Consider the following 22,597-nt stretch of genomic DNA (forward strand, 5'->3'; position numbering starts at 1 on the left):
GGCAAGGAGTGAGTCTAAAAATCCCTACCTAAGAATTTACCCACTTCAGTTGACATAGAGGGTGGTCTTGTCGGAATATATTGAGTGCTGAAGATCATGGTTTTTATAGCTTAAAAGGTTTTACAGATATTGATCCAGACACCAGAGTGTTCCTCCTTGTGTAGATAAAATACTCCCAGAAACTTGAAGGAAGTGCACCTGGAAAAGGCAGACAAACACTGAGACTTTTCTTTTTGACAAATATGGAGCTCTTTTCCTCCCACTAGGAAGTAATGCATTGAGATTAAGGCTGTGGAAGTCCTCAGGGTGGATTTGGACTGGTCTGGTGTGCTTGTGTATAAAGGTCTTGCCTTATTCCACATCTCTGTGCAGGAGGTGGGCATATGGCAGGCCGGCCTGGGGGGATAATTGGAGAACAGAATGAGCGGACAGAGCGTGTTTATAATGCTCAGCTGAGATAACACATGCAGAAATCCCTAGCTCAGTGTCTGGCAGAAAATAAGGACTAAAATGTTCATTTGGTGTTTCTATTGTTGTAGTCATATTTATTCATTTTAGTTCAACTTTTAGAGCTGTTTTCTTGCTTTACCAGGAAATCTCAGTTTAACCTTCTGACTGGTGATCAATGTATCAGAAAAATGATATTTTGTTTCATGTAGGTCTTATAACCAGCATTGGCCTGCGAGCTCTCTGGATTTTAGAAAAGAGTGGTAAACATGTATCTTTAAAAATTCCCCTTAAGGTCCTATGATATGTAAATCTGGGTTTCCTTGAGGCTGATTCCTCCACCTTATATCTGCACAGAAGCTAGCAGTTGGCCTTCAGAAGGGCAGGTGGGAGCACACATCACAGAACCTTTACAGATGGAAGGCTTAAGATTCTGGGGAGCAAAGTGCGAGTTCTGGCAATACTCTTCCCTTTCTTTGCCTATCTTCTGTCTGCCCTTGCTTCTGAGGATGCTAAATTCAGGATGTGAAAGAAAGATTATTCCCTCCATGTACCCCCTGTGTGTATGTTTGCACATGTGTGGGGAGCAGAGGGAGTGATGCTGGTTTCATGAAATTCCTGTGTTTTAAGCAGAGATTGGAGGATTTAAATGGGAGAAAGGGAAGAATACATAAATGGAAGAATAAATAAGAACTAGAGCTAAAAATAACTTCGGGTTGTTAATCATTATAAAGCTGATTAATTTAAAAGAAGTTAAAAGAGCAGATAAGATCTTGAGTGGCTACATCATCACAGAATATTTGCGACCACAGTTTCTAGTCACTAGATGTTACCAGAAGAGTTAATTAGCCCAAACTGTGGCTTCTGGTTGCTTTAGCTGTCTTCGACTTGAAGTTTTTCTAAAATAAGTTTTAAAGCTAATTAGAAAGCACCTGGGATTCATGGCTAAAGCCAATAGAGTTTCCCCCAGGGGATTATTTTTTTATATATCAAAATTTTTAAAAAGGAAAAATGTCAGAGGAAAAACATAATCTTTAGATTCAGAGAAAAAAAAAATAGCATAACCATTTCAACTCAGCAGACCACAGGCCAAACAAGCTTTGGCTAGAATTGAATGCTGTGTGCTTCTGTTCAGAGAAGAGGACGCTTCCCAGATGTGTCTGGGGGACTACCTGCCTCACTCTTTTTTATCATCAGCTCCAACACAGGATGTGGTGTCGCTGGCTGGTAATCTGGAAATGGCCTGTTTATTTTTACAGATCTGTAGAAGAGATTCAATAGTTGTAAAGGATGGAAAGGTGTAAGCAGCTTGGAACTCACAACAAAGGAAACCAGGAGGGAAAAAATTAGATAAAATAATTTATGATCATGGGATCTTTTCCTTGTGTCTGTTGGACAAAGGTGGCAAATGGATTTTCTAGTTTCAAAGAAAAGCCAGTTCTTCCTCCCTACTCTGTAGCCCGTGGTCTTGGAACATCCAGAGGCCATTTTTTTTTTTTTTTAGTTTAAAAAACCTTAGTATTCTTTCAGATCCTAGGACCGATTCCTTTGTGAGTTTCATAAAGAAAAGAAACTCCCCCCAGAGCTGCATAGGCTCGTGGTTCTCTGTTTCTCCCAGGCTTTTCCAGATAATGTCCCTCAGATTAAAGCCCCATAACAGGCTGGAGAAAGAGGATTCTCCAATGTACGGCAGGGATAATGTCACTGCTCAGTTCCTGATTCCCCTGAAAAGTCATCCCAAGTGTAAAAACCTTCTGTTCTCTCTCCACAGAAGAGATATGCCTGAGGTGAGCTTAGGTCCTCCCTGAAACCTCCTGTCTGCTCTCTGAAAGATGCGAAAGCTGATTTCCAGCTGAATTCTCTTGAGGACTGAAACTTGCTTGCTGCAAATCAGTGCTTTCCAGTAGAGTCAGGGGCTGAGGAAATTTGGGAGAAATATTTTATATTTTTCCCATCATCAGGAAACAAACTAATAAGCCCCAGTGCCCAATACCCGGAGGAGTATCAGATGTGGGCATAGAACGCTGGGAATCTGGGCTTGTGAATGATAGCTGGAGTCAGAACTTGGGCTTCTTTCCTTCCAGTTTTATGATCTTCCCACCAATGAGTGCCACGTGGCCTCCCGTGTCGCAGCACGGTAGTCAGGAAGCAACACACCGGGAGTGCGGGACAGTGCTGTACTGTGGAAAAGCTTTGCCTTGTGTGAGCACAGTCGGCTTGTATATAGTTGACCTTCCCCAGGGGGGAGTTGGGGGGAAGGCAGAGTGTATTTCTCAGCTCTGTCTTTTTCTCCCCTGCCTTCCCCACCCCAGAACGATGCATGTGGTTGCTCTGCAGCTCGGCTTGGGGAATGCTTGGGTTGGGGGGACCACCCAGGCTGCGCGGCCTGTGACCACTGCAGAGTTACCGCAGCGGCAGCGGCAGTGGCGGCAGCAAGGAGAAGGGGCTGGCTTTGAAGTTCAGGGATGGGAGGACCAGGGCTATTTTGGGTTTGGCCTGAGGTAACTCACACAGTGTGTAACCCCTCCCCCAGTATTTGCATACAGGAGACCTCATACTCCATTGACTACATTAAAAAAGAAATTAAAAAATCACTAATCACAAAAAATAATCCGCAGTGTGGGTGTGCAGCAGTCCTAATTTTTTCTTGCTGCTGATGGAGGTGCTGGTGGCAGAGGGAGGGGGGTTAGTAATTGATTGCATGTTTGTGAACATTAGACCTCTGTACTAACTGAAGGTGAGCAGTTTATTTCCCAGACTGCCCAGGAAATGCTGGCCAGTCTTCACATGATGAAGCAATGTGAGGCTTTCCAAATTTCCAGAAGCGGCGATCCTAATTTGTCAGGAAATTTGCCTCAAAGTATAGCGGAACAACAGCCTGTGAACCTGCAGCAGTTTGAATGTAACGGACGGAATCAAGGTCCCACCATTTGCGAACTCTGTGAACTTGGCAAAGTCTTAACCTCCCAGCCTCAATTCCCTTATCTGTTAAATGGGGCTAATGCTACCTACCTCAGCATCTTGTGAGGGTTAAGTGACACACTGTGGTAAGGCTCCATGCACGGTGCCTGGCTCACAGGACTAATCGGGAAATGCTGATTCTTATTAGTTGTTGGGTAGGTGGCTTCATTATTATATTAAGCCTTTTGTGAGAGTGGGCTCTTAATATGTGGAAGTCATTGAAAGTCCAGCCAAGCTTAAGACCAACCAAAGGGATATGGTTTGGCTCCACTATCTATGCTCTGAGCCAAGCCGTCAAAAAGGATTGAACACATTTTAGGAGAAAAAATATATTAAGTGATGAGGTGGGTGTGACTGAGACCATAAAGAATCAATGCCACAATATTATTATTGGTTTGGCTCTTCCTCATTTATAAACCTTGAGCCTGGTTTGAGTGGTTCAATTTCAGCCTCATTGACAGGTTCTTCATTTTACTTTTAAAATCTTGAGCATATTAGGGAAAAGATATACATGTTTTGTGCTCTAATTTTGTCACTCTGCACTATGCTCATACATACTCTGTATATCTTTGTCCTGTATTTTATGAATCACCTCCAGGTTTTTGATCTAATAAGCATTGTGCTTTTCAAATCAAATACAGCTTGAAATTGAATTAGACGACAAATAATGAAGTGGCTTTATCACCAAGTCTCGGGAACTCAGAGAATGGAAGCTTTGCCCTGTTCTTCTTTCTGTTCTCTAGATCTGCTCCCTGAGGTTAGTGGTGGCCACGAGCAAAGCTGTCCTCTGCACTCATTTCGGTTCTTTGAGAAAGCACAATATTCTGATGAAAGAAATCCCAAAACATTCCTTAGGGAAGAAGCATTGTGATTGTGTTATTCTAGGCTATCTTCTTTGGGTCAATAGTTAGGAAGAAGAGAAGTAACAATGATCCTGACCTTGTAGGAAACTGAGGCAGTGTCTCTGACCAATGAAGCAATCTGACAAGGCGGAGAGCAGCAAGAAAGTGAAGACCCAGTATCACACTGAGAAATTTGAAAAAAATTTGTGAATGTTTCTCTAGAATATTTATTTTTCGTCTTAATGCCTATAGTTTTTCTAATTTTCTTTAGTTTTTAGTGCTTATCTGTTGCTATCCAGAGGGTTTATACCTTATATCTGTGAATAGAGTTTTGTGGGGGCAGTCTCTTTTTATATTTGTGTTTGTTTAGTGCCTATGGTCTGTGCCTGATATTTACTGAACTCTGTAATAAATTACTGGATAAGAGAAATTTTTGATTGATTACAGATAAATGCTCTCTGGATTATTGTGAGAGTTTGTTCAGACCCCTCGGTCCTTGAATTCTAAACACACTAGAACATCTTAGGTGTTCACAATTCTATATTTTAGTCTCCTCTACTCGTGCATCTCAACACGCTTTAAAATTATTTTTTTTTAACAGGCAAAGAGCTTGTCTAACCATCCTTCTCCTTTCATAAGATTCACACCTTTCTTCAAATCTTTTGTTTTTATTTTTAGAGGTGATTTAATGTATCATATAACTTGTAAGTATCAGGCCAAATCATCCGTCTTCTTTCAGTTTAGAAAAATGTTAGCACCTAGCTCCCTTGCCGCCAAAGCATAGATTTCATGCTGTTCCATAGTTGTTCCTACCAAGGGGAGAATATGCGCTCAATTGCCAACACTCCACCGGGACTCTTGATAAAGGGATTTTATTGTGCCCACTTCCAACTGGATGCAGTGAAACTCTTCCCATGAGCATGGCAGTGGCTACGGCTCATGCTCCAGAGTTGCTGTGTGGTCAGCTCAGGACTTCTTTCTTAATACTTGCTGGGTCAGACTTTCTTGTGGGTTTGTGTGTGGGAGGCAAGGCAGACACCGTGTGTCAAGGAGAGGCCCTCTGCCTCTTATGTAGGGAAATTACTGCCACATGAAGGTAGGGCAGGAAGCCAGGGGCTGTCCCCGGAGCCTTCACCATCAGATAACTTGCCCCCTCTCCTGTGTGCAAGTACGCTTGTGCTAGAGCAAGAGAATTGTGTTTCTGGAACACACGCTCCCGACTGCGCATTATATATTCACAAGTTCAAAGTCAGGCATCTTTGGATGCGGCATTAAGTCATGTATTGTAACCAGATTGCCTGAAGGAACCCAAACAGTGAAAAGACTGCTTAACTTACCTGTGTATTAAAGGTTACCAATTTAAGTTAGGAGTGAATGTTCCACCAAATCTACTCATCCTTTCGTGGGCATACGGAATCATTTTAGTAGGAATTTTAATTAATACTACTAATTCAGTGTGAATTGCATGTTCCTGTCAAAACGCAAAAGAACCCAGTGCTACTGTTTGTGTCCTTCGAGGGATGGTAAAAGTGCAAATTCATGACAGAAATACCCCATACATGTGGTGAAGACTGACCAGATCAGAGATCTTTGATTCCAATTTCGAAGGGCTGGCCATGTTAAATATAGGCTTAATACCTGAAAGTAGATTAAATACGGAGATAATTATACATAATAATTATAGCTGAGGGTTACATTTTACAGAATAGCTAGTTAATAAACTAAGCAGTTTAATTGGATCAAACTCGCCAACTATTTATCTGTGAAAATAATTGCCCTCCTGGTTGGAAAATCAAAACTTTTAGTTTGGGAATTTATTTCTTCAGCAAAGAAATCAGACAATTCTCACTGTCCTTGTGACCAGTGCTTCCATCCTTAGGTGATTTGATTTTAAAAAGATAGAGTACTAATAATCAGACAGACTCTGCTTCACTAGAAGAATCTTGAAATTAAGAGGGAGCTGTGTAGAGGATTTCTGCTGCTAGTAGAGAATAATTTCCTCTGCCTTTGCATTATTCATTTCATGTAAATTTTGATAAAGTTCATCACTGTGATTATTATTTCATTTACCACATTTTAGGTGTTTATAGCACAATTTCCACAGTAGGATCTTTTTTTCTTTTCCATATTAACATAAGTGTATGTATTCTTGATGGAAAAAGGAGCCTTTTAAGAAGTAGGTAATTGACACACATCACCCTAGCTCGCTGCCTTCAGGACTTATTGCCATATGAGCATCCTCTCCCATGATGTCTAGAAGTGGGCTTTTTAGGCCACAATATTTATGTACCATATAATTATGCACCTGCAGCAATTAACACCTACTACATACACCAGGCAGTATACAGATGATTTTCTATTCTCACAACTACCCTTTGAGATGGGAATAATAATCCTCAGTTTTATGACTGAGATTCTTAGGTTCCTTGCCTTCCTCCAATGTACACAACTAGTATAATGGAAGAGTCAAGGTTCTCAATCAGGGAATCTCTGATTGTAGAACCCATGTTCTTTTTACAGTCACATTCACTGCAGGGAATTCATCCTCCTTGAAAGAAATCCTGGGCTTAGAAAAGACCAAAACAAGGATATGCCTAGTTGGTATGTGTTGGGCTGCACCCCACAGACCTGCAAGCCCTGTGCTTGCCCAGCATTGAGAGCAAAGAGCCCAGAGACAGTGACAGAGACGTCAATGGTTTACTGGATAGGGTATCTTACACTTCTGAAACAATGGGTCCTGGAGCAACACCCCACCGTGCACGGCAGACAGCAGGCAGGACATGACAATAACCTTCGCCACTCAAGAAAGGAGGAGACTACCATTTATAGTGGGAATTGACATCAGGTTGGCTCATCAGTTACCAGGAAACCAGCAGCTGGGGCACAGCCCATCAGATTAATGACCATCACGAGGGCAGATGTTTCCCTTTAATAAACTAGCAGGTGGAAGCGTTCTGGCCTAAGCATTAGAACAAGCACTAAGTGGGGCAGGTTGTAGGTGAAGCAGGTGCTGGTCGACTAGGGGATGACAATGAGCAAGAGGACAGCCATCTTGAATGGCCTGACCGTATCGCCTGACTCTCACATTATCCTCCAACTGCCCCATGAGCACCTTTGGACCTCCCACAAGTGGTTTGGTTTTGTAGATTCATACAACTTCAGCACTGGAAAGAGGCTGAAAGGTCAGTACCCAAATTTCCAAGGGGCCATCTAGCCTGTGCCTGGATGCTGCCTAAATTCTGCTGAGGCAGTGAGTCTTCCTTTTTGGGACAGGGCAACTCATAGAAACTTCTATATATTCAGCCAGACTCTATCCCATGAGGCTTCCATACAGAATAAGCCTAATGCACCTTTTGCATAGCAGAGATATTTGAAGGGGATTTCAAATTCCCTCTATTTTTTTTCTAAGCAGTCCCAGTGTTTTTAGCTGAGCTCTATAAGATATGGTTGTATTTCCCCTATGAAGCTATATTCTCTTCCCTGAATGCTGTGCTGTCTTACAAGGTAGCATTAAGTTCTAAGCACAATACATCCAGGACTGATTCAACAGTACAGACTAGAGCGGGACTGCCACCTAGGAATTGTGAAGACTGTATGTGTAAGATTACATTTGGCAGCCACGTGAAGCCTTGTGATTTAATTCTAGCTGAGCCCCCTTCACACTCTCCCTTCACCTCAACAAATGCTGGTCTCAGTTTCCAGCAAAACTTAAGAATTCTGAAATCTTGTCACAGTTTCAGGAAAGAACCCTCAGGGAAGAGAGTCAAAGTGCACATCTTTGTTTCCAGGAAAGCAGGCAAGGAGATGGGGCAATTTTTAGCATAGCAGGTGTTCGTCCTTCCTCTGGCACTCCATACTTGTGCCTGAGTCTTAGTGGGGATAAGGTGTAGAGTGACTGGTCAGAAGTCAATGAATAGAAGTCGTATTTCCCAAATGTCTGTGAGATATTAAGAGACAGAAGGCAGTGCTTCTTCTAACAGACTCAGATTCGAATGCGAGGGTCAGTGATTTTGCTCATCTGTTAGTTCTTGCAGTACCCTGGAACATCATTCACCATGGCCAGGATGAATTTGCTGTACACAGGAGTGATCCTTCCCACCTGCCATGTCCCTAGGTGTGTGAGGATCTACAATGGAGCCGAAAGAATTACATCTTCCTGGTTCATACTCAGAAGGTGGGGAATATATTGTGTCCTTTGGAACATATGTGTGGGCATTATTCGCATGACAGTGGATTTATTATTCCTTTTGTGAAAATGTAAGATGATAAAGAATAATTTTCAAAAGTGTAAACTGAATACACAAATAGTACGTTATGCTCCATGTCAATTAGCAGAGTAGGTATAAAAGTTGTATGGAACTATAATCAGATATTTATTTGTTGCATTCATTTTAGATACTCATAATAGACAGCTGTAGGGTATGTAGTATTCTCTGGATCACATCTGAATTCGTGACCTAGTTGCAAAACCCCTCGTTCCGTGTTCATCAAGCATATCATTGTATTTAAATTTCTAGTACATTCAAAGGTAAAACAAATCATAATTTTATTTTTAAAAGATTGTTTTAATCTTTTATAACAGGATGCATCTTTCAACATTTTGAGAATAAATGGAAGAAAAAGACTTAAAAGTAAAGTACCTTAAAACATCTGAATTTAAGAGGTAAACGTTTTCACACCTATTTTAAAAATATGTATATTATATATATAAACTTTATCTCTTCTGAGCTGCATTTAGAGATGAGATAGGAAGGCATGTAAGCACCTGTTTTGCACTGACAAATTTCAACAGGCATTTTATGTGGGGGTAAAATAATTGGGCCCATTAAAAAATTTGTATGTTTCTATCCTGAAAAAAGCCTGCAATGTTTCCATATCTGAACTTGCCCAAAATGCCCACATTTCCCACCTCCTCAACATGAATCAAACTCATACATTCTGTGCACAGGCACCCATACACAGAAAGATCCTGAAAGAGAAAATTTTTGAAACATGTAGAACAAAGAGGAGTCTCCTTTAAATGCAAGGCTGTAATTTATTAAGTGTCTTTAGAATTCATATAAGGGGCTTCTCTCCTTTTGTTCTTCTCTTGTAGGTCTCTAAGTCCACTGATGACAGGAAAATCTTTAGTGGTTCCAGAGGCAAGCTGCTGGAAATCCTGCACATTTATTTTCTAGAAGGAAGTGAGCTGATGAGGAGAGTGATCTCTTCTGAGAGATCCTCCCTTTAAAAATCTGTAAAGGACTCCAAATTAAGCCATATCCATTTCTGGGACCCTAAAATGGCTCACAAAAGGTAACGTCAGTTGCTCAATGTTAGGTGATTTCAAAAGCCTTAATAAGGGGAGAGAGCAAATGTGGGGAGAAGGATAGTGAATAAATTGTGAGAACCTACCAAGTAACGAGACATCTCTTTAATTCCAAGCACCATGTGTTATTTCACTTTGTATTTCAATTAAAAAAAAAAAAAGAAAAATGTGTCTTTTTAAAAAAGATATATTTTTGCTATTAATATTCAGTACTTAATATCTGAGTACAGATCCATCCTTCGTTAGGTCTAGGGTAGATCACAACCTAATTTACAAATTCAGAATCATAAGTCAGATCAACTCAATTGCTCAAGGCCATGTATATGCAAGTTAGAGTATGCACTGAAAATTTCCTGTCCTTGAACTGGTGTACTGGGCAATGCTGTTTTTCTATAAGAATTTGATCGTATCTTAGATTTAACACAGTTTTGCTTATGAGTTGAAAAATGTTTAACCTACATCCACTCATGTAATATAAAGTGTAAATTTAAGCAGTGATCTAGAAAATTCAGGGCAAAGTAGTTTAAATCATTTGGATCTTCCTAGAGGTTCTGTTTTTGTTGTTTTTTTTTTTAACCTGAAAAAATAGGTAATTACTCGATAGCCTTAGCTCTAAAATATATCTGACAGGTTATTTTTATTTGTCTGGTTTTCAGAAATCATATCCATGTTTTCTACTCTCTGTAGTCTTTAGCAAAATGAATCAAAGCCACTCTGTACCCAAAGCTAACACCAGTGTTGTCTTTTTTTTTTTTTTAACATCGCAAGGCTTTACCTCAAGTGCTATGCAGTAAATTTACAGGGAAAGGAAAATTTTATTAAATTATAACTGAGAGGAGATGATTTTTTTTACATAGCAAACAAAAAATTCCTTCATGAAAGGCTATAAAACCCATATTATTTACCAGAGAGACCGTTCCTGTCTCCCAGGTAAACACTTACAGTGTGTAGACTTGTGTAAATACATATTTAGGAGTGGCTAAATATGGCGAGGTATTTTTAAAGGCATATTTACAAAGCTGAATACATATATGGGCATTTTGGTATGTGTAAGCTGTGTCTGCTGCTCTGCTGTGTATTCAGAATCCTAGCAGGACACTGGTAGATACACCTCTGATATAGGGACCGAGTGTTAGAACATTCACCTTTAATCAGAATTACTAAGGACAGGTCCTTAAATCATTTGAAAAGGGTGAAATTTTTCAACTGATGGAGTTCAAGTCTTTCTCACCAGTTTGACTTGAGGAAAATTGTTTCAGAAATACAGGCATCATTCACGAAAGTAAATCTCCTTTCTGAACATCTTTGTGTATAATCTAATCATCATTTCACGTTCAGCTCAGAATATGAGAAAATATTCAAAGATACAGTCCATTCGATGAATGGATCAACTAGAAAATTTTAGTTAAGGCAGAAAATGCCATTAAGATATTTTAAAAAATACTTTAGAAACACATGTGAATGTAAGTGATAAAATCTTTTGCTAATTCCATGGCCGGAAGCTTCCTATGATAATGTGGTGAAACTCCATCTAGAGGATTACGATGTCTATGTGCTGCTCGGCTTCTTGGGAATGTGTTCTCTATGAGGAAAAGAATGAGATGGGAACAGAGAGGTTGTAGACGCATGAAAGAACACTAACTGTGCCTCCACTGTCTGCTGTCCCTCAGAGTGAATAAGGATCCCATTTGTGTAAAACCCCTTTTTAGGATGGAGAAGTTGAGAGTCTAAATAACTCCAGAGCTTGGGCTGTCTCGGGGGCCTTTTGCTAAGGAGTCTAAACAATGCTTCTATTTCATTTCTAATGCAATATGCAGCTATTTCTAAATACTCTCACCATCCTGCAGTAGGATTATTGAAAATCTTATTATGGCAAACCATATGGGGGACAAAGACTATTTATTCAGGAAAATCATTTCTGCAATGAAATTTGCACTGAGCTGAGTTTTTTAACTTTACAAAAATATACATCACATGTACATATTTTTTCCCAAGGTACAAACACCACAGAATTTTATTAAACATTCTGGGTTCTAAAACTTTAAATATCATTTTAACGTAAAATATTATCCCAGTGCTATAAGGCCTCTGCAATGTAGAAGCTTTTAATATAAGTGCTGACACAATTTTAGCTTTAACTCTATTCATATTACTTATACCAGAATTTTAGACATGGAAAACAAGCTTTCCCGGCTAAAGACAATCCTCATTTACATTTTTTTTTTTAAAGATACGACCAGGCACAAACACCTTTGCATTACAATTTTTATTAGTTTTATCCCATCTTTAATTTTATTCTGTGGCTAAGTATCTCATTTCCATGTAAACTTCCATTAGGAACACAAATTGCTGACACCACATCTACTGACAGAAATGCCACAACATAAATTATACCCAGAAAATGCCCCTTTGGGTGGGGGGGCATGGCAGAGGGAACTAAGCTAGATAAAAAGCCACTGTGCTTCTGCCCAGCCTGCAGTCCTGTCCCGCTGACCACTGATAAAATTTATCACAGGGCCACATACGGGAAGGCAGCTTAAAGAAGAGTCGTCTGTGGTAAAACATGTAACAGCAAAACAGCTAATGGAGCATTATTTATTGGAAAGCAATATCTCTGGATGCTTCACTTTTCTAGCTTTAGCAAGAGTATGAATTGTTCCTCCATACGCAGAAAAGCTGATATGAAAAAGAGGTTGACAGAACTCTGCATGTTGGCAACAGGCACCTCCTAGACTCTCCACTTCACCACTCTCTGCCCAGGACGCGTAACTAGCAGAGGGGCGAATGAGTTCCAACGAAGTTAAAACCAATCTGAATCTTCCTTCTTAAAAAAATGATGAGCTATAATGTTAACGGTCTCCTTGTAAAGACACAGTCTTGTAAATTCGGGCTAATTATTGTTGTCATAATTCAGTTCTGGCATTAGTAGAAGGTAGAAATACCCAACTTCCACCAATAAAGGGAATCTCATTTACCAAGAAATTTAAAAACTCTGTCATTGGATAGGGCTTATGTTGTAGGGGCTGAAAGGAAAGCAGCTGGGTAAAACTTGCACAAGCACTGGACAGCCACAGTCCATTGGATAGAATGGTTGCAAGTAAAAATGACCAGGTGGTGTGGTGTCTTAAGTGCCAATGAAGACAGCATTTCAAACAAACGAAGGCGCTCGGTGGATCACCTGCAGCTGGGAGAGCCAGAGGGTGACGTCATCAAGATGGCGACGAGGTGGGTCTTGCCTTGGCGTTCTGTCGCCGCAAGAGCTAACTATCCCTGAACAGGACATCGCTGAGAGAGTCCTAGAACACGGGGGTGAGGCCGAAGAACCCGCTGCACCACAGGCACCAAGACAGACTGCATTAGAAGGTAAGAGACACGGCTCCGCGTCGGCGGGTTGCCCCTCCCCTGAGCCTCTGGGGCCTTCAGTGGGAACAATGATTAGCATACGGAGGATTTTGCTGTTCCTATCATCTTTGCTATCCATAATCCGCGTCTTAAAACATATATAATTGGACATGCATGGTGCAGCTGTGTTCTGCCCCTGCTCCACCACATCATCCAGGTCTCTGAGCTCTGTCCCTTCCTACCTGTTCCTTAAAGAAGTCAGGGATTTTGAATCGGCGGCTTCTAGTTTATGGAAGAAAAACTGCATTGCTATCTAATGGAGTCACTTTAGGCTCAATCTGATAACTGCAAAGGACCTTATAAGAGAGTAAAGTTCTCATTTCTAACGCTCAATCTCAGAAGCCAGCTATTTCTCATCAACCTTCTTTCCTATTTGTCCGAACCAATTGTTAATGCCATATTATATAACACCTTTATGAAGCTGCTTGTGTACCTAGTCTCTACTATTCCTTAGGTTAGTATTTCATGTTTATTACCTGCAGTTTAAAGCGGTACCTTATCTTGTTTTTCCTAAATATATCTCATTCAAGCTGTTGGGGAAATTTAAATATCTAACTCACCAGGATTTAATGAATAATAATAGCTACTGTTTATGTATGCTAGGCTGATTTCTATATGTTAACTTATTTAGTCCTCAAAGAACTCTATGAAAACAGTTATGATTTTCTTCATTTTATGAAAACAGAGCTTGAGGTTTAAAGAATTTGGTACAATTTAATCCAGGTCAGGTAGCTGGTAGATTTGTTCACTGGAATGTAATATTTTGGGTTTTATGTGTAGATGATGGATTTTTTTCAAGATTGGAAGCTTATGGACAGTATGAAACAGGCCTTTTTACTTTGTCCTTCCTGGGCATAATGAACAGCATACAGTACCATGCATGAGAGTGCATGGAGGTGTGGGCTACATAGTGCCTTTTATTAACAGACATATTCAGCAAGTCCCTTAACCTCTTTGAGCCTCAATTACCTCAAATACAAATGTGAAAAATAATCCTTTAACAGTATGAAGACAGAGGGATGGATCAGTTGGTCTTTACGGATTCCTTCTAGGTTTTAAGATGCTGCTGATACAATAACAGAAGAAAAAAAAAGTCATATCTGTGTCAGGATGCAGAGCCAACCCACCAGAAATCTACCTGTCTCTGGCATTGATCTTGGTACTGTAGTCAACAATATAATGTAATTGGTTGAAAAACAGCTGTTTTATATAAATTGACAAAGCAGCCTGGCGGGGGGCAGTGGGGGAAGAAACAGGTAATGAGCCTGCAAAGAACACCCATTAAGATAGAGTCACCATCAGCTGATTCTGGAGTCAGTCAGTGCGCTCACCAAGTATCTTTAAGAGTGTTTAAAAAATGGAAGAAGAAATTGTTGATGGAAGATTTAGCTTCTGTGAGCCAAAATGGATTATTAATTGTCTTTAATGAGTGAAAAATGTAGACATCGGGGTACCTCGTTTCTAGTTGCGTATATCGTTCTGGGAAAAAAAAAAGAGTCTTCATGCCAACTTTTATTGCAAAAACTGAAGCTAATTTGGGACTCTGAAGAAAGGTTCTGATAGATAAGATTGATGGTTTTTACTGAGAAAGCAAAAAGGAGATAGCTCCTTCACTAACATAAAAAGAGGCAGATGAGACTAGAAGGCAAGAAAGCTAGATAGCAATTACTCATTCATCAAAAACTAACATGTACACATGTTTTTCCTTCTTTTTTCCCCATTCTCATATTCATTGTGTTCTTTTACATTCCTTGGCCTGAGACCCAGAACTTCAGTCTTTCTTTTATCAGCCACAAGAGAAAGAGAATGGGAGTAGAGTGGAAACATGTGTGTTCAGTGAGGATTCCTGATTGTAGAATGAAAATGATGTAGGAGGTAATTTTTCTCTAGTCCTAGTAATAACCCAGGAAGGGCAGTACAAGTAGATTCTCTGTGTGTCCCACGTAGGTGAGTGGTAGGAGTGAGAGTTCAGATAAGGCAGATGTCCACTGGATCATTATGCTTGAATATAATGGTAATTGTTTGAATCAGAGTATTTATTACAGATATCACTGGATCATATAACCACAGTGGCAATTAGGAGTATTTTACATTTAAGAGGAGATAGATTAAGACAAATAGGAAGGCGGTTAAAAGCAACGAAAAAAGTACAAAAAAATACTTAGTAGTAGCGAAATAAAAAGAAATCACAGAGGTGTTTCCCAGTTGTTAAATTCACACTTTTCTAATACTTCATGGCTTTATTTCTTTCTTTAGACCAGAATCTTGTGAGTATCCCAGTTATACCACATTCTGGAAATAGAAAGCAAGCAAGCCTCCCTCTCTCCCAGCCTCCCTCCCACACTTTCAATATTCTGTGAATTTGACCCATTTATCACCTGGAAGTATGGTTTCTTATTGAGAAACTTAAAGGATCTTATGTAAGCAAACTGCAGTCAGCACAGGGAAGCCCTCACATTATCTGTCTCATTCTACCTTTAATTTGGGAAAGGTAACCTTTGAAAATCAGGTGTCCACTGCTAAAATAAGACCTGAAGCCAAGCGCAGGGCTCCAGCCCCTAATGTGTCTCTTGTCAGTGGAGGAGGGCACCATAACCTCTCTCTTAGGGGAATAACAGACCAGGTTTAGTAGAATGTGAGGTTTGGGGGGTGACTCTCAGGAATATCAGGGTTGTCCTAGGGACAAAGTAACCTCATTTTGACATGGCCAATGTAACATTTCAGAATATTGGAAAAGAACTTATTTTCTTCCAAAATTTTGGCCCAACTAAGTATTATTATTATGCCTTTCTGTGGTTAAAAACAAGTCATTGTCTTTCCCAATTTCATGTTAGTTGTGTTTAACATCCCTTAAATTCTTCATCTTGGGAGGGGAGAAGAGAGTGTTTTTGGCTAGTCAACCTGACAGTAAAGTTCATGGGACTGTCATTGGGAAATTCAATTACGGAAAATAGGCAATTGTGGCCAAAGAAAAATCTTGAGGCAACTGAAAACGTTATTGGTATTCCTTTTTGGAAATGAAACTTTCTTTTTTCAAATGAAGAGACAGAAAACAGACTACCAAATTGAAAATTGGAATTATAAGTATAATTGAATAGATGGTTTCCTAAATTTTCAAAAAATCGATGATCTGTCATAATTTTAACAATTTTACCTAAGTATCCTTTTTCGTATTTACTTTACTACAGAGATGACTTTGTGTTTCTAAATCTGTTTAAAAATAGATTTTCTAATTATAAACATACTCTCACTCATACCATTTAGAACTTACATATACTAGAGCAGTAAATCATGTAAATAGCAAATACTTTAGTATGGTTTCTCATCCAACAGTGGTTTATAATGAGGTACTAGTAGATGATGAGTGTGGTTACACAATAGTCTCAAAGTTTTTGGAAATGAAAAGAAAATTATTGAGGAATTTCTTCTTTTCTTCTTCACAAATCAGTGGTGTTTCACCCATACTAAAAAAACTCTCCTTGTTTGACAATTTATCAACTCATTTCTCATGGTGGAGCAGATTGGCCAGCCAGTTTAACATATCCTGGCTTCATAAAGATGTTTCTGGATGGACAGTGCTCTAAACAGACAATGCATACACATGGTAGATACTTCATAAAGACATACTAAGAATTGAAAACTCAGTGTTCAAGATTCTAGTTACTTTGGTGGATCCTTTTGGAGAACTTTGTTGGAATGATTCTTGAAGTAGCTTCAGGCAGGGTTACACTTAAATTTTTGGTTTAAGGAGCAACAATAGTGCCTTGTTTTCATGGTACGTTGGGAAAAAGATTCTGTGTTGTTACCACTGCCGTTCGAACACACTGGATTTTTAAAAGGATTTCTCCATTTGCTACCCTTTAAGAGTTAGTCTGCTGTTTGGGTAGTATTTACCAGATATGCAGACAGTCTTCCCAGGTGAAGCTGTATGAGAAAATCACAGTGATACTGCTGGAAAGAGTTATGTGCACTCCCAAATCTTTACTTCTTCCCCTCCCACTCAAGCCCTCAACCTATTTCAATTTCTGGCTCTACTGCTTACTGGCTGTGTGACCTTAGACAAATTGTCACTTCTTTGTGCCTCCATTTTCTCATCTTGAAAAGAGCATAATAATAGTACCTACCCTATAATGTTGTTATGATGATCGAATGAGTGTGTGTATGTATGTGAAGACACACATACCTACATATATATGTATATACACATATATGTATTTGTGTATACACTAATAACGATAGTCCATCTTCTGTGTCACCCAGTGGCCTGTACAAGGAGAATGGACACCTCTTAGTCTTTGTATTGCTTGACTTCTCAGCCATAGTGGACACTGTTGAGTCTCTTTCTGAAATTCTCCCTACTCTTATTTTCATCAGGTTTTCTCTGTCATCTCTTCCACAGTTCTTTTTGACTGCTCCTCTTCCTCTTATTCCTTAAATAGTAGACTTCATCAGAGCTCAGCCTTTGGCACTTTGCTCTTCTCACTCCATCCAGTCCCCTTGGCTAATCTCATCTAGTTTCAGAATTTGAATCACTGTTGTAAAATCTATAAGCTGATGACTTCCAGATTTCTATTTATAGCCTAGACCTCACAACTGAGCATCAGACCTCTATATCTGCTGGTCTGCTAGGCATTCCCTATCTGATGGCCCAAATGTACTCATGCTCAACACATTCGAAATTGTCCGCTTCCCTGTCCCACACCCCCCACTCCCATTAAATGGTACCACCATTTACCTAGTTTCTCATCAAACTGAGGTTTATATTTGTTCCTTCCATTCCTCTCCCTGACTCACCCACATGCAGTATGAATCCTGTATATTCTTCATCTTAAATATTTCCTTAATCTCATTTTGTCCTAACTGTCCCTACTCTAATCGCCTCTTGCCTGATCTATTACAACAACCTTATAGTTGGTCTCCCCACCTCTAGTCCTGTCTTCGATTCTCTACATAGAAGATAAAAGATGGTTCTACAAAGCAAATCTAATTATGTTCTTCCCTAGCTTAAAAATATTCAGTCTTCTTGACGCAGCGTATAAGGCCCTGTGTGAACTGATCTTTGCTTATCTCTCCAGTTTCCCAATCTGCACAGAATCCCTGCTTTCCTACCTCTGGCATTTTGCACATGCTGTTTCCTCTGGCTAAAACACTTCCCTGATTTCCCCACCCTTCTCTGGCTCAGTTGACAATTATACTTTAGGTCTCAGCTTAGACTTCACTTCCTCTAGGAAGCCTTCCCAGGCATTGATTCCTCCAAGTCATCTCTCTTGACATTTCTCATGACCCCTTTAGTTTTTCCTTCATAAAATGTGTTATGTCGCTTTGCAATTGTCCACTTACCTCTTTGTCCTTATTAGACTTAAATTCAAACAGAGAAAAGTTCATGTCTGTATTTTTCAAGGTTAGATCCTCTGCATCTAGCTTAATGTTGATTATTTAGAATGTACAGGATAAAAATATTTTATATGAGCGCGTATATTGCTTTGGCCAAAAAGTTTGTTCGGGTTTTTCCATACCGTCTTATGGAGAAACCCGAACGAACCTTTTGGCCAACCCAATATATTAGGCTATGACTTTCAAACAAGAATAACTGAGAAATGGGCCAAAGCTCATAATTTGCTTTTTTTTTTATCCAAGGAAATACAGAATTTTATTAAAACATCAGTACAAATAAACTGAGGGTACTCTACTAGGAGTAAGATTTTAAAGCACAGAATTATGTGGCCTTGGGGTGATCTCCCATTTAATGACATACAAGATAACTTAATCCTGGTGTCATTCTCAGCACAAATATCTAGGCATTGGGAAGCAACCCAAGTCTTGTCTGGCCACAGTTATGCATGTTGTGTTTTATTCAGCAAATTTATTTTAGTAAACATAGGTCTAAAGACTTCACATCATTATAGTTTGAAAAGGAGAGTTTTTCTCAGTTCTCTGTGCCTTTTTTCATATTAACTTTTTGGTACGTTATGGCTGAACTTTTTTCAGCCTGTATTTTAAAATACCTGTTCATCCTTTTTTTCTACTGCTTCATGAGATGAACTCATTTATATGATAAACTCCCAATTCCATAATATTTCATTTCCATTTAGAGCAAGCGTTCTCAGATGACATAGCTTTGAACTAGTGATACCATTGTTCTGTTTGGTTGGTTTACCTGTTCTGTTTAGTTGGTTTAATTCTCAGTACCCCTGTTTCTAACCACTAACTAATGTAGAACAGCATCTTCACTTGAGCATTTTAAAAGATACTTAATTCAGAGACCCCTCTACCTAGCTATTTGTTTTATCTTCCCCTTCTATCAAACTAAGTTATTAAAGGAGACGGACTATTTTTAACATGGTAAATATTTTGAAGCGAACTACTTAAAAACAGTTACAGGGTAAATTCGCCCCCCCCACATGCACTTTTATGGATTGTTTCACCTTCAAAGCTTTCTATTTAATCTTAAAAGCATTTTTTGGTCAAATTTTTGTCCAAATTTTTAAATGGGAAATATAGAATTTGGTCATTTTTTTGGTGGACATTTTACACAATCTCAGAAGAAATTTTAAGGTTATGGACGTAAAGTATGTACATAATCCCTGTCTTGGTTATATATATATGTATATATATTTTTTGTTTAATTTATGCATATAATATATACACACATCTACATACACAGAAATACACTCTGTATTAATATTTTTGTCTGTACTATATTTATGGTATATATACTATGCATACATTATATGATGAATATTTTGTACTGTATGTATCATATAAACTATAAATACTATGTTTATATGTGCATATATATAGTATAGTCCTAAATAATTGATAAATACTTGTTGATGTTTTAATATTCTGAATTAAAGAGTGTAGTTAGTTCCTTTAGGAAAATTGGCAATTAAAAATAGTGTCTGAAAAAAGAACATTAATTATCATTTGAATTATGCTTTAGGAAAAAACCAAGCCATTATGTTCAGTAAATAAACAGAAACAGTATAATATATATTAAAATTGCCTTCAGATAAGGGAAAACATGTACCTTGAAAAGACATTGAATTGTAAGTAGTCTCCATCCTTATCTTCTTATCATGCTGCCAAAATATGCTTCCTAAGTCACACAATACTACTTGATAGTTCTTGGACATCACACATTTTTGTAGCTCAATAGTTTTGTAAATGATGGTTTTGTTACCTGGTGAGATCCTGCTTCTATCCCAAGGTTTTCCTCAAATTTCCTTTGTTCTGTGAAGTGATAACCTTTGGCTCCCATAACACTTTGCACATATCTCTATTATTACCACACTGTGTCACTTTCCTAGTTTTCTATCTTCCCCATTAGGCCCAATGTACTTTTAGGCATTATTGGCGGAGAACTTGAGCAAAAATATCTGAAACTCTGACAAATACATATTGGCTGTAAGTTATGAAAAAAATACATCAGTATCAATGAATATTAAAATGCCTGTAAAATAATCACAAGCAAATGTAACTCAGCTCATATGCAGCTCTATTTAATGTGAGATGTGAGTGTATTTTAATGTTTTATATGACGTCAGGTGGATCTAGAAAACTGAGTGACTAGAGCCTGATAAGGTCTTAAGTTGGCTCTGTGACCCCACTACATTTTGAGAGCAAGAATTGTGTTTTACTCACTTTTATAGTTCCAAAGGTCAATGGCAGTGACTGGGATATAGCATGTATGTAAATATGGTGATGAAATTCCTGGAAGTTATAAATAATCTGTAAGTATTACCTAGCTGAATAAAAGTCTGTATTAAATAGATATAACCCAAGAGGCAGTATATCATAGTGGTTAAGAGTGTGACTTTAAAGACCTGGATTTGAGATGCACTTCTGTCTCTTATTGGAGGGGTGACTCAGGGTGTCATGTATCTCCCTAAACATTAATTCTCTCCTCCATCAAAGGGTAATAGTAGTAACTATCTCTTAGGATTGTCATGAGGATTAAATGAGATAATACATGTTGAACACTTAGAATGGCATGGCATGAGGAAAGGTTCCAATAAAATTTGACTTATTGTTATTATTATTACCGTAAACTAGGCAGAGGTAGCTTTAACGTAAATGACTACATCTATAATATTTAAATCTTGAAATAGCTTTCAGTCTTAGCCAAATTTAAGGAGAGTAGAGATAAAAGAAGAGGTCACAGTGTACAACTTTCTCTAAATTCTCAATTCTTAGAAGCAACAGATTGTAAAAAAAAAAAAAATGCTGGAATAAGTCAGATTTTGAGGCTCTATGTAAATTTTAAAAAAGTGATGGTGATAAAAGCTTTCTTATTCTCAAGATAACATGCATGAAAACAATTTGTGATTCAGGATAGCAATACGGGTATGTCTTTAAGCCAACTAACTCTTTGTGACACATTGTCCTTGCTTTCTAAAGTAGGCCTCATCTCACTTTTAATGTGTGAAAGGAGAGATTATTCAACACAGTGGTAGACACGTTTTTGTTCTCAAGAACACTGCGATATCATTAATCTTCTGGCACGCCTGCAAAGGCGGGTTATGTGAATGCTAGTCTTTTGCAAGGCTATAAATAAAGTTTAAAGACAGAAAGAGACAGAAAGAAAAGATGTTTTCCTGAAGCCTCTATTGCCACAGTACGGACCACATTAAGGGTGCAATAACTTACCAGTAATAACACTTTTAACATTCTCTTTATGGGTTTTCAACATCTATCTAGAAAAATCCAGCCTAAAAATAGAATCTGATCTTGTAACACAGCCTTCTCAAATTGGGTTATCCTAAACACTGTCCTCACAGAATAGTCACATATCATTATGTTAGAGCCATATTTCTGGGTATATCAATGCTTTATCATGTATATCACATGCTTAGCCCTCCTGGGGGATACCGCTACAAACATTCATGTAATAGGGTGTGTGTGTATGAATGAAATGTTTCCTCATAGATGGAAATGCTTCAGTAAAAATAATGGTTTTTGCCTCTTTGGCTTTTGAAATGTAAAGTAAAACAAAGAAAACTTTCCCTCATTTTTAATGTTAAGAATTTTATTCTACTTGATAGTCTAAATAGACCCAAGTTTCATAATTATCCATGTTTAAAAGTTGAGTCACATTTGTTTTTATTTGAAAGTACTCTCAGTAATAATGTTTGCATGCTAAACGATGATAGAGCATCATGGATTATTATTGCACATAATATGAACTTAATTTTCCCATCAAATTGGAATAGGTAGTAGCATTTTTTGGTCCTGGCAAAGGCCTCTTTCTGACGGTTCTTAACACTCCTACTGGCTTCATGAGAACATCAGGTAGAAATCAATTAACATGCCAAAGATTGTTGTTTAGAGCTGTTTTTATTCTAACCTGTAGAGCTAAAAAGAAAAAAACCTAATAAAAAACCCCACTTTGCTTGTACCCTAATTATCTCTTGCCATACACACTTGGAAGATTTTTTTTTCATAATGTTTTGGAACTTGGGCCTTCCAAACGGTTTGTATGTGACAAACCAAAGACACTCAGTTAGAACCTCTTTGCTATTCAGTTTTCAAGAGATACGTGTTGCTAATTAAGAATCAACATCTCTGGCAGTTTTTCAGGTTGAGTAAACCTTTAGATTCAGGGCAGCCAGCTGACTCTGCACACGCATAACTGGGC

The 22,597-nt window shown here is 38.6% G+C and overlaps 1 long non-coding RNA gene across 2 annotated transcripts in view; it reads left to right on the plus strand.

Annotated features, from left to right (window-relative positions):
* LOC137757134 (uncharacterized) overlaps positions 1 to 9,668 on the plus strand; it is a 154,681-nt gene extending 145,013 nt beyond the window's left edge. For both annotated transcript variants that reach the window (XR_011072299.1, XR_011072300.1), the window contains exons 4-6: positions 8,276 to 8,424; positions 8,833 to 8,913; positions 9,346 to 9,668. This is a non-coding gene — a long non-coding RNA (uncharacterized lncRNA). The remainder of the gene's footprint in view (positions 1 to 8,275; positions 8,425 to 8,832; positions 8,914 to 9,345) is intronic.
* The last annotated feature ends 12,929 nt before the right edge of the window (positions 9,669 to 22,597 follow it).

The sequence above is a fragment of the Eschrichtius robustus genome, chromosome 2, assembly GCF_028021215.1.
Source record: "Eschrichtius robustus isolate mEscRob2 chromosome 2, mEscRob2.pri, whole genome shotgun sequence".
In the NCBI taxonomy this organism is placed as follows: domain Eukaryota; kingdom Metazoa; phylum Chordata; class Mammalia; order Artiodactyla; family Eschrichtiidae; genus Eschrichtius; species Eschrichtius robustus.